The sequence below is a fragment of the Eptatretus burgeri genome, chromosome 5, assembly GCF_056783735.1.
Source record: "Eptatretus burgeri isolate ZD-2024b chromosome 5, Ebu_testis_v1, whole genome shotgun sequence".
NCBI lineage: Eukaryota > Metazoa > Chordata > Myxini > Myxiniformes > Myxinidae > Eptatretus > Eptatretus burgeri.
Genome location: NC_140965.1, coordinates 26,294,313 through 26,306,964, shown reverse-complemented (window position 1 = coordinate 26,306,964; position 12,652 = coordinate 26,294,313). Strand labels below are relative to the sequence as shown.

General features: G+C 52.5%; 1 protein-coding gene across 1 annotated transcript in view; it reads right to left on the bottom strand.

The window, feature by feature from the left end:
* The window catches only part of LOC147026118 (uncharacterized), a 196,829-nt gene that overhangs the window by 183,468 nt on the left and 709 nt on the right, over positions 1-12,652 (bottom strand). The gene's annotated exons all lie outside the window — the stretch shown is intronic.

Below are 12,652 nucleotides of genomic sequence, written 5' to 3'. Positions count from 1 at the left end.
CTGGGGGTGCGGCTGTGCCACTGATGCAAATGCTCCCTGTTACGAGCACGCTGGTACTTATTTTGCCGACCTCAGATGGATGACGGGATGAATCAACCAACCTGGTGTTAATTCAACGAACCGACAGGGGCTGAAACTCAAGATCCTATGATCTTAAGGCAGCCACCTTAACCGTTAAGCCAACACCAGACTTGAATGTTGTCCCTTTCCTTCTGCACGCTCCACAATGCACCTTCATGGTAAGCAACAATAACTACCTCGATTTGTGGAAACTCATCCACATGGTATTTTTCTGTGCAGGATTTGGGCAGCACTTCCATTTTATGGTCGCACATTATAGTGCTCTTCCGAAGTTTCCCTGAGAACCTTAACGTAATCAACCACAAAGTGCGAACGAGAACCACATTAACGAGGCCAGAAAATGCAGCCAGATTACATTGTCCTTGAAAGTCATGAGTGAGCCAAATGTGTTTTTAATTGATCCATTCCTCATCTACAGAAGTTTGGAATTCAACCACTGAAATATAGCTGCCTTCAGTTGGATTTTAAGCCAGAACCTCTAAATACCAGCCCAGTGGTCTCACCACAAAGCCACCACCATCCCCACAATGGTAATCCAATGGTGAGGACAATGCACTGGAAATCTTCATTTGTTCAGCAAAGGCTTCTATTTTTTTTTCAAAGACCCAGGAGTAGTCGTAATGTAAAGGTATCTTCTTGCTGTTCGAAGAACAGTCAATGCTGCCAAAGCTGCGCAATTGATGTGGAACGTAGTGGGTGGTTTGTAAGTGCTGTACCACTCAGGCCAGAATTTGAAGGCAAAACCATGTGAGTAAGGCCTAGGTCACATTTGGCTCGGCGGCCGGAGGGTCTACAAAATGTACGGGCACAGCAATTATAAAGCGGCCGCAGTATTTCCACGGTCACACAATGTAGCAGTCACATATGTTTTTATTTTTCGGGGAGCCGCACGGCGTATTTAGAAATTGTGGAGACCGAAAACGTGGGGGTGCCGTACGGTCCTTGATTTGATGTCGCACGGTGACCTGAGGGCGTTCCTGCGGCAGCCATAGAATTTTCAAGGCAGACGCAAGGTGCCCGCAAGGCGACCGTAGGGGGACCGCAGGGGGGCCGAAGGCGAACGTGCGGCCAGACGGATGGTAACGAGTAGGTATATATACCAGTTCTTTTTTTTACTGAAATAAAAATACACCAGTATATATAGCTGAATATACTATAACTATAATATACCGTGGTGCCCCCAGAATCCGAACGCCCCATTCTTTGAACAAATTGGAATCCGAACAATTTTTTCGAGAAAATTTTGCGCTAGAAACCTAATACATTTTAAAAAAACCGAACACAACGTGGCGTTCATGTTTGTTCACGTGTCTCCCCCACCTGTTCGAGCCGCATCTTCGTGCTTTATTCATTCAGTTCGTCGGTGGAAGTCCTCGTGAAAGCATCTCTCGTGTGTCGATCGATACTTTAGGCCTCAGTCATGTTTGCTCTACGGCGAGGATACGGCGGCCGTACGCCCTCTGAATTGACAGAAACGTGCGGCGGCCGCAGAGAAACTGAGGTGGCCTCAGGGAGGCCCTACGCCGTTTGGCTATATTTTACAGGCCGTAAGGTTGCCGTGGAATTACAACGCGGAGTTATAACTTTTTTTCATTTCTACATTCGCCGTAGAAATGCGACAAGCCGAAACAAAAGAACTGGTAAAAAAAAAAAAATTAACCCATTCGTTACCGTCCGTCTGGCTGCACGTTCGGCTTAGCGTCCCCGTGCGGTCGCCTTGCGGGCACCTTGAGGCTACCTTGGTCTGCCTTGAAAATTATATGGCCGCCGCAGGAACGCCATAAGGTCACCGTGCGACATCAAATCAAAGACTGTACGGCACCCACACGTTTTCGGTCTCCACAATTTATAAATACCCCCGTGCGTCTACCCGAAAAATAAAAACATATGTGACTGCTACATTGTGTGACCGTGGAAATACTGCGGCCGCTTTATAATTGCTGTGCCCGTACATTTTGTAGACCCTCCGGCCGCTTCAGCCAAATGTGACTTAGGCCTTACCTCGTGTTTTCACCTTCATTTGTGATGTTTGTTTTTTTAATCATCTTGTGTTTTAATTAATAACAAAAAAAAGCAATCTGATCACGTGGTGTGACGGACTGTCGGGCAAGGATTGAATTTCACAGCAAAACCAGTTGTAATTTGGAATATCCATTACGTCAGCCCGATGCGTTTGATGAAAGTGATTGTGGTTCTGCGGGCATCATGTTTGATGAGCTGCCCCGGGGGCAGCGCTCTCGCAGAGTGCACGAGCGATCGGAACCCAATACAGAGCTCGAGCCTGTGTGGACCTTTGGATTGGTGATTGTACCAGTTTACATACTGGTACATACACCGCCACCGAAGGTCATTTACTCATCTTATTTGACCTTAAACATGGGGAATTGCATTTTAAAGTGTCTTGAAAGTGGGTTTTCTTTGGGTCCACAAACGGATCAATTCACTGCATTATTTATAATTGGGAAAATATTTTTTGAATCCGAACTTTTTGCAATCTGAACAGCCTCCTGGAATGAATTAAATTCGGATTCTGGGGCCATCACTCACTGTATAGGCAAACACCTATACTCCGATCTCTAGCGCACGGTGGACGCACGGTCGACGCAGACTGCCACGGAGGCCATACGTAGGTGCACGGCGGGCGTAGGGGAACTGTGCGTCGACCCTGCATTGCCTGCAGGTAGTCACACAGACCGCAAGGCCACCGTACGGCGACCGTGGAAATAGTGCGGTCGCCGTAATTTTTGGGGGGTTTGGTAAATTCATTTTTCATTGAGAAGAGCTTACGGCAGCCGCACGAATAACGCAAGCCCACCGTATGCCCTACGTACGGTCGACGTGGAACACATCTACGTCATAGCTTGGCTTGTCGAATTGCTACGGCGAACGTAGAAATGAAAAAAAATTTATAACTCCGCGCTATAATTCCACGGCGACCCTACGGCCTGTAAAATATAGGCAAACGGCGTAGGGCTTCCCTGAGGCCACCTCAGTTTCTCTCCGGCCGCCGCACGTTTCTGTCAATTCAGAGGGCGTACGGCCGCCGTATCCTTGCCGTAGAGCAAAGGTGACCTTGGCCTTAACCACAGTTCAGCCGTGGATCGAAACCAAAAACAAAAAGTACAATTGTCAATGAATTTACATATATATATATACATATATATATATATATATATATATATATATATATATATATATATATATATATATACATACATATATATATATATATATACATACATATATATATATATATATATATATATATATATATATATATATATATATATATATATATATATATATATATATATATATATTGTTGCGGATTCGCGCCCGCCGGCGTGCGGACGGCCACGTAACTCGAATCGCGGCACGTCGCCCACCGGACGGACAATCCAGTCGTGACCCTCTCGGACTAACGCCGGGAACTAGTCACAGGTGGACCTTTCGGTCTCACCGCGATCGTGCCAATCGGCCCCCGCGTGGGATAGGGTTGCTCGCCAAATTCGACCTACCAAAGTACCCACACGGAAGGTAGACCGGGCGATCGCACCTCGCCGCAGGTCGACTTCGGACACGGGCCACTTTAAGCGACCCGTTCCGTACTATCGGGATAACCGAGCGGTGTTATTCATCGGCCTCGACGGTTCGATTAATTATCGGGCGTTTTAGCCCACGACCAACCCTTTACGTGAAGCAAGATGGAGATTCAATAGAGGAAAAGACGAAGCGAAGCGGGAAAACAGTTCAACAATAAGCACATTTATTTCGCGATGAACGGAAAGCACACATATACAATTCCACCAAAAGCACATGTAAAAGAAGAAGACAATGCCATATTACACAAAAAGCAAATGCAACAATGCAGATCTAACCGACTACCGGGCACACGGCAACACTTATACAATTTTACTTCACAGACGGCGCCGACAACACATATTCCCAAAGCCAAAGAAAAGAGAACCACCCTCCAGGATGAGGCGGGCCTGGGGCCGAGACTGGGTCGGGCCTAACGTCTGATGATGAGACGCAGAGCGGCGGTGGTGCCTCAACTCCGCGGGCCTCGCGGACAGTGTCTGGTAGGGGGTGGGAAAGGGGCCCCCTTTGTCGCACTATCTCAGCGCGGGGGGAAACAGGAGGGGATTGCTGATGCTCGGGGGAAGGAGGATATCACCCTGTCTCGAGTCCCGCGGCGAGCGTCTCCTCCTCCACCTCGGTCGCGTTGCTGGCCTCTCCCTGTGCAGCTCCCGGCACCGACGCGAGCACCCCCTCGTCCGCCTTCGCCGCCGTCACCTCTCCACAGCTCCGTCTACTCGCCCTCTCCGTCTCCTCTCTTGGCTCGTCCCAACTCTTCACTCTTGACTTCTCCCACTTCTTTCCAGCTTCACCGACGACTCTCTTGAACTCCGCACAACTCCACTGAACTGAACTTGACTGACGAACGCAGCCGTTTATATAAGCACCGTGGCTTCGCTCTTTCACCCTTGACCCTTTGCCTCCGACCCTTCACCTCTAACTGGCTCCCCATTGGACCGAGGAAAAGTGGGCGTGAATGCTTTTTGATCCATGAATTTGCATACAGCGACCGCCCTCCAACGCCCTGGAGGCGGGGCCAAATCGCCCCTTGCTCACCGATTGGACGGAACAAAAGTGGGCATGAGTCGTTTTTGATCCGTTTTCTGCGGAAAGTCCGTGATGTTTTTGAACACGCTGCTCGGTGCGCGCCCCGCACGAGTCCAGCATCGGCGCTCACGAGTGGCGCGAGATGGTGTGGATGCGATGGTGGCGAGTTGTGACGGTAAAGGTCGTGGCGGCTGTGGTGAAGCGGCGCTGTGGTTGGTGGCTGTTGTTGTGAAGCGGCGTTGTGGTTGGTGGTTGTTGTTAAGCGGCGTTGTGGTTGGTGGTTGTTGTGAAGCGGCGTTGTGGTTGGTAGTTGTGAAGCGGCGTTGTGGTTGGTGGTTGTTCTGTAGCGGCGTTGTGGTTGGTGGTTGTTGTGTGATGGCTGTTGAGACGTGGTTGGTGGTGGTAATAATGGCGGCTGGTCCAAAATAAAGATAGTAAAAGAAAAACGGCTATCCTGAAGAGTCGCAGCCCGCATGAATGACATTTATTCCCTCTAGACAACGGGTTTGGGCCTAACTACACATATACTTACCGAGATATCTCACCTAAGGGACCTGAATGGTGGTTTGTGAATTTCGTCAACCACAACACTACCCCCTCCCCTTTTTACAGACTCGTCCCGAGTCGTCAAATTTTCGTGTGCCATCATGTGTGTTTTCCCCTAGTACATTTTACCTATGGATCCCTGAGTGCGACATTGATGGTATTCGTGTCCCCAAAATAAATAACCTGAGGGCTGAGTAACTAACTAAACAAACTCACTCACATGGACGACTTAAATAAAATTGCCGGCGCTAGACAGACATGCCGGGGGCGCACTCATATGTACAGTACATCTTAACTTTAACTTACAAATTTTACACGAAACCATGGCCCAGGATCAATGAACTCTGCAAAAAGAAAGCAGTTAACAGGGAGCCAGGCTGCTCGCATGCAGTCTCTGGCTCAAAACAATGCAGGTGACAGGGAACGTGGCCGGCTGCTCACACGCAGTCCAAGGCCTTCCTTTTTGAACTGAACGCAGTGAACCACAACGGTGCATGGGCTGCACAAACGCAGTCGCCGTGCCAGCTCAAGTGGCACACGCAATGAACACAACGAATGGATGGATGAATGGTTTGAACTGAACGCAGTGAACCACAACGGTGCATGGGCTGCACAAACGTAGTCTCCGTGCCAGCTCAAGTGGCAGACGCAATGAACACAACGAATGGATGGATGAATGGATGCAAACACGGTGCACGGGCCGCCACTGCAGGCCCGTGTTGTAGCTGCCAACAGGGCAGTTCTTGCAGCTTGCAAACTGTTGCCTTGATCCTGGCGCACATGGCAATGAACAGGGGGGGGGGGGCAAAGCAAAAACTGAACGGGGCTGGTGAACAGGGACAGTGGGCATGGCATGGCAAAGGTAGCAGGCAACCACAGCCCGCAGAAGAAGGCCGCTGCAGGCAAACACATTCGGCAGACGAACTGGCGGCACAGGCCTTGCAGAAAAACAGCCAGCCGGCAGATGAAGTGGGCCGGCACAGGCCTTGCAGCAACACAGCCAGCAGATGAAGTGGCCGGCACAGGCCTTGAAGCAAAACACGGCCAGCCGATGGCACAGGCCTTGCAGCACAACAACAGCTGCCGATGAAGTGGGCCGGCCTTTGCCTTGCAGCAACGCAGCCAGCAGATGAAGCTGGCCAGTCTGTGTCATTCAGTGGAGGTTGGTGGAGGGAGTGCGGTGGTGCTGGCCACTTGGAAGGTGGGCTCGGACCTACCCTACGGTCTCCCTCCCAACCTATCGCCTTTGCCTGTCACTGTACATACCCACTCCCTTAATTTGTCAAACCTCAATTTAGCCCCAACTTATTTTTTTGTTGTTTTTATTTTTACTTCCCCACCATAAATCGTCCCCTAACCCCCTGTACTCTCCTTGTTCGGCTAACCTATCCTGTCACCTAGCCTACTCCCAACCCCTACGTTCCCTTCCCGGAGGGGAATAAGGGAGAGCTAACGTCCTGTGTCGAGGCCCAACGAAGCCTCAGAATGGCCTCCCCAGAGTTCAGCGATCTACAACACGAAGTGGGTCCAGCGGCCCACAACGAGAGCGAGGGGATGGATGGTGCGGAGGGGTACACTTCCTAATCTACCCTATCCATTTAACCTGTTAAACTACCCCGGGGCTTCCAACAAGCGCCTCTCGCTTAAACTATTGGTTCTAACAACCCAGATTCCCGTCGCCTGTGTTGGTGTCCTCACAATTTCGGGCCTCGCCCCCCAATTTTCTCTCCGTGCCCTCACACGGTCTCATGGCTGGGACACGTGGCTCCCTTTGGCAGGCACGACCCTCTGCCGATTCTCCGACGATGGCACCCCCGGGCACTACACTGCCTCTGAGCCTACCAGCTCCCTAACACCGGGGAGTGCCCCCCATGGCACCTGCCCTGAAACGCACACGTGGCAGGCTGGCTTCCCGGGCCCCTTTCCGAGGGTCACCCGTGCCCACAACACTGCCCACGCGGCTAATGGCGCCCCGGGCCCCCGCACCAAGCAGGCGCACCCGTGCCCACTACGCTACCCCGGCCCCCCATGGGCCCTTGGCCTACCACGGCCGACGAGCCTGGTGCCCGGGGTACCCACTCAGCGATACTCACTTTTCGCAGCCACGCTCCCAGCCCGTCAACAGGGCTCCTGCACCCCTCCAAACGGGTTTCGAGCCTACACTCCCACCAACAACAAAACAACCTCCATTTTTCAATTTGACTAACCCCCTAACTCACTCTACACTGACCCTGGGGTCCCTTGGGCGGGAGTCACTCCTCCCCCCAATCACTCATCGCACCATGCAGTCCCCATTCGCTCCATACACACAGACCCGCTGGCCTCACTCGCTCATCATGTACTCACCTCACAACTCTTCAACACACTCACCGCTGGACTCTGCCATCCTCCTAACTACATCCCCAAACTAACTCGTGCTCCCACGTCGTCCCTTAAACTACAGCACGTTCCTTTTAACACTACGTAGCTAAACTACATCCCCTCTACACATCCACAAGTCTGTCACTGTCTCCAAATAAATCATTTTATTTCCCAACCTAAAGCTCACTAAATCCCTCCACCTAATCCATTCCACGGGCTCCATGAGGACTTACCCCTGCCCCATGAAGTCGGTCTAACTAAGCTGACCCTTCCCCCTAACTAGTTTCCATCCTGTGCCCTTGTAAGGGGGTCTTCCACCCCTTGCCCAGGAATCCTGTGCACCCGAAAGTGAGGCTTGCTTTTTCTTTTTTTTTTTCTTTACCTGCGCAGCACCAACGCGGCAACTCACAGCTCGTGCACTTTGCACCTGCCCGTGACGTCATGCAGCTGCACGTGTTCCTCGTCCCTCCTTGGACGGTACCATCCGGCAGGGATACCCCTCCTGCCGGATTCCAACCCCACGTGCAGCGATGGCGTCACCGTGCGCATAAAAAAAACACAAGCCCCACGTCTCGAGGGGTTCCCCACGCGAACACATGTGCTTTGCCCGTTGGAGCTTACACACACGATCGCGTGGAGAACCCGTCCGATCCAAATCCATAATCCTGCCTAAACTTTGTCCGTCGGCGGGATCGGCAAATCCACCGCGGTAGTTTCCGGACCGGGACTTCACTCTCGCAAGCGAGCATGTGGGGGCCTCGTGCGTTGCACAGCACGGACCTCGTGCTCACTGCTGGGTGAACCCGGCACGGTCCCCGAAACAACTACAGCCGCTACCCGGCTTTCTTTCTTCTGTCGCCGTCGTCGTCGCCATTCAACGCACGCACTCCCGCGTGTTACGACGCCAACACACCTCACCATTACATTCACACCGGGAGACGCGGCTGCGTGCTCCCGCATGCCAACCGACAACTCCCTCACATACCGCTCTCTCACACACACGGTCTCCCTTGCAGAAACCATACCACTCACACGTAGTGCTCCATTCACTCGCGGCCTTCCACTCACTCGTGCCTCACTCATACACGCGGGGGCACTCACCCGCGGTGCCTCATCTACACTGGCCGTTTCATCCACACACACGGCCTCTTCCACACACGGTGCCTCATCCACACTGGCCGTTTCATCCACACACACGGCCTCTTCCACACACGGTGCCTCATCCACACACGGCGTGCTGGCAAGCACGCACTCCGGCACCATCGCCACCATACCACTCACGCACGGGGTCGCTTCCACATACGGGGACGCACTCACACAGGGACAACCACACTGGGGATTCGTGTCCCCACAAGGGTCTCCGGGGCCTCTATACCCCCCAAGCTCTCCAAGCACCTGTTCGCAGCACTCCTCCCCTCGACCTCGCAAAGCACGACCGAACTCACCTGGTCGTGACTCGCCTCAAGGGGGAATACTCCCTCCCCTCGTTCCTGGAGGAGGCTATCCAGCTGCTCGCACTGGGTCTCTACCCAGTCCGCGAGCTAACCCTCATTATCCTCCACTACCTCAGTGTGTGTGTGTGCGTCACTTACCCCGTCTTCATCGTGTGGTCTTCCCTCTATCGTTCCCATCTCCCGTGTCTCTGCCAACTCGGTCACCTCTTCACCCTTTACCTCCCTTGTCTCAACTATTATTTCCCTTGTCGTCACCTCGTGTCTCGTCTCACACGTTTTGGTCTCCCCATTTAATTCTTCCCTTTCGGTCATCGTCACGACCCTCGCCCAACACGCCCCCCGAATTATTTTTTCACCCGCCTCCACCGCGGGCCTGTCAGCCGTTGCACCCCCTTCCAGCTCGTTTGCTCCCACACGTGGAGTCGCCATTCTTATCTCCCCGGTCACGGCCTTCATGCCCGCCTGCAGGCATCGGCCCATGTTCTGCGTCTCACCCCGCAGCTTTTTCATTTCTTCCCTCATGTTTGCTTCCATTCCGTCTATTTGCTTGTTCGTTTGCTGTGTATTCGCATCCATCTTTTCGTTCATTCCTTTTATTTCGTTTTTCATTTCATTTGTATTTGTATCCATCTTTTCGTTCATGTTCGCATTTATCTTCGCTGTCATTTCCGCCAGCATGGCGCATAGCTGGGCCATGTCGGGTGCGCTTGGGTGAGCCGTTTCGGCAGGGGTCGGGGAGGGGTTTTGGTGGAGAGGGGAGGGGAGGTGTCATACACCGCGGCCGCTGCCGCACCCATTTCGGGCTCTGGGTTCAGTTGGGCGAGTTCGCCCTCCTGTACAACCAACATTTCCTGCACGGGGATCCCATCCTGAGCCATGGATTCTACACATTCTACATCCATCTCTAATACCCGCGGCTCCCGCTCGCCTTGAGACGCCATCTTGCTTCTCTTAAAGGGTTAATTTGGCTCGCTCGTAATTTGGAGGGAATCGGGGGTCGCTCCTCTCACCCCTGGACCGATTCCCGTGAATTTAGCTGGAGACAGGAGAGCCCGTTTTCCCGTTCTCCGATACCAGTGCCGCGAGGAGGGCGATGGGTTTATATCGCACGACCTGACACCAGTGTTGCGGATTCGCGCCCGCCGGTGTGCGGACGGCCACGTAACTCGAATCGCGGCACGTCGCCCACCGGACGGACAATCCAGTCGTGACCCTCTCGGACTAACGCCGGGAACTAGTCACGGGTGGACCTTTCGGTCTCACCGCGATCGTGCCAATCGGCCCCCGCGTGGGATAGGGTTGCTCGCCAAATTCGACCTACCTAAGTACCCACACGGAAGGTAGACCGGGCGATCGCACCTCGCCGCAGGTCGACTTCGGACACGGGCCACTTTAAGCGACCCGTTCCGTACTATCGGGATAACCGAGCGGTGTTATTCGTCGGCCTCGACGGTTCGATTAATTATCGGGCGTTTTAGCCCACGACCAACCCTTTACGTGAAGCAAGATGGAGATTCAATAGAGGAAAAGACGAAGCGAAGCGGGAAAACAGTTCAACAATAAGCACATTTATTTCGCGATGAACGGAAAGCACACATATACAATTCCACCAAAAGCACATGTAAAAGAAGAAGACAATGCAATATTACACAAAAAGCAAATGCAACAATGCAGATCTAACCGACTACCGGGCACACGGCAACACTTATACAATTTTACTTCACAGATGGCGCCGACAACACATATTCCCAAAGCAAAAGAAAAGAGAACCACCCTCCAGGATGAGGCGGGCCTGGGGCCGAGACCGGGTCGGGCCTACCGTCTGATGATGAGACGCAGAGCGGCGGTGGTGCCTCAACTCCGCGGGCCTCGCGGACAGTGTCTGGTAGGGGGTGGGAAAGGGGCCCCCTTTGTCGCACTATCTCAGCGCGGGGGGAAACAGGAGGGGATTGCTGATGCTCGGGGGAAGGAGGATATCACCCTGTCTCGGGTCCCGCGGCGAGCGTCTCCTCCACTGACCCCGGGGTTGCTGTCGCGTTGCTGGCCTCTCCCTGTGCAGCTCCCGGCACCGACGCGAGCACCCCCTCGTCCGCCTTCGCCGCCGTCACCTCTCCACAGCTCCGTCTACTCGCCCTCTCCGTCTCCTCTCTTGGCTCGTCCCAACTCTTCACTCTTGACTTCTCCCACTTCTTTCCAGCTCCACCGACGACTCTCTTGAACTCCGCACAACTCCACTGAACTTGACTGACGAACGCAGCCGTTTATACAAGCCCCGTGGCTTCGCTCTTTCACCCTTGACCCTTTGCCTCCGACTCTTCACCTCTAACTGGCTCCCCATTGGACCGAGGAAAAGTGGGCGTGAATGCTTTTTGATCCATGAATTTGCATATAGCGACCGCCCTCCAACGCCCTGGAGGCGGGGCCAAATCGTCCCTTGCTCACCGATTGGACGGAACAAAAGTGGGCGTGAGTCGTTTTTGATCCGTTTTCTGCGGAAAGTCCGTGATGTTTTTGAACATGCTGCTCGGTGCGCGCCCCGCACGAGCCCAGCATCGGCGCCCACGAGTGGCGCGAGATGGTGTGAATGCGATGGTGGCGAGTTGTGACGGTAAAGGTCGTGGCGGCTGTGGTGAAGCGGCGCTGTGGTTGGTGGCTGTTGTTGTGAAGCGGCGTTGTGGTTGGTGGTTGTTGTTAAGCGGCGTTGTGGTTGGTGGTTGTTGTGAAGCGGCGTTGTGGTTGGTGGTTGTTGTGTAGCGGCGTTGTGGTTGGTGGTTGTTGTGTGATGGCTGTTGAGACGTGGTTGGTGGTAGTAATAATGGCGGCTGGTCCAAAATAAAGATAGTAAAAGAAAAACGGCTATCCTGAAGAGTCGCAGCCCGCATGAATGACATTTATTCCCTCGAGACAACGGGTTTGGGCCTAATTACACATATACTTACCGAGATATCTCACCTAAGGGACCTGAATGGTGGTTTGTGAATTTCGTCAACCACAACAATATATATATCGATATAAATTTATCGATATAAATATATTTATTTATATATATCTTCTTCTTCTTTCGGCTGCTCCCGTTAGGAGTCGCCACAGCGGATCATCCGTATGATCTGCATAGTGATTTGGCACATGTTTTACGCCGGATGCCCTTCCTGATGCCTCTTACGACACAGGAATATGGTACACCTATTTTAACCGGGGTATACACCGGCCCAGTATACTGGTACTCATTTTGCCGACCTCGGAAGGATGACAGGCTGAGTCAACCCCCTGGTGTATTAATTCAGTGGCTCAACGGGGCTTGAACTCAGGACCTTTTGGATCCCAAGCCGCTGCCCTCACCACTGCCTCAACACCAGGCTCCATCCATATATATATATATATATATATATATATATATATATATATATATATATATATATATACACACACACACACACACACTACTGTGCAAAAATCTTCGGCCGATACCTACTACTGCCTCAGGCTTTTGCACAGTAATGTATATGTATGTGTATATATGAATGTGTCAATATATACATATGTGTGTGTACTGTACATACATGTGTGTGTTTACTGTACATATA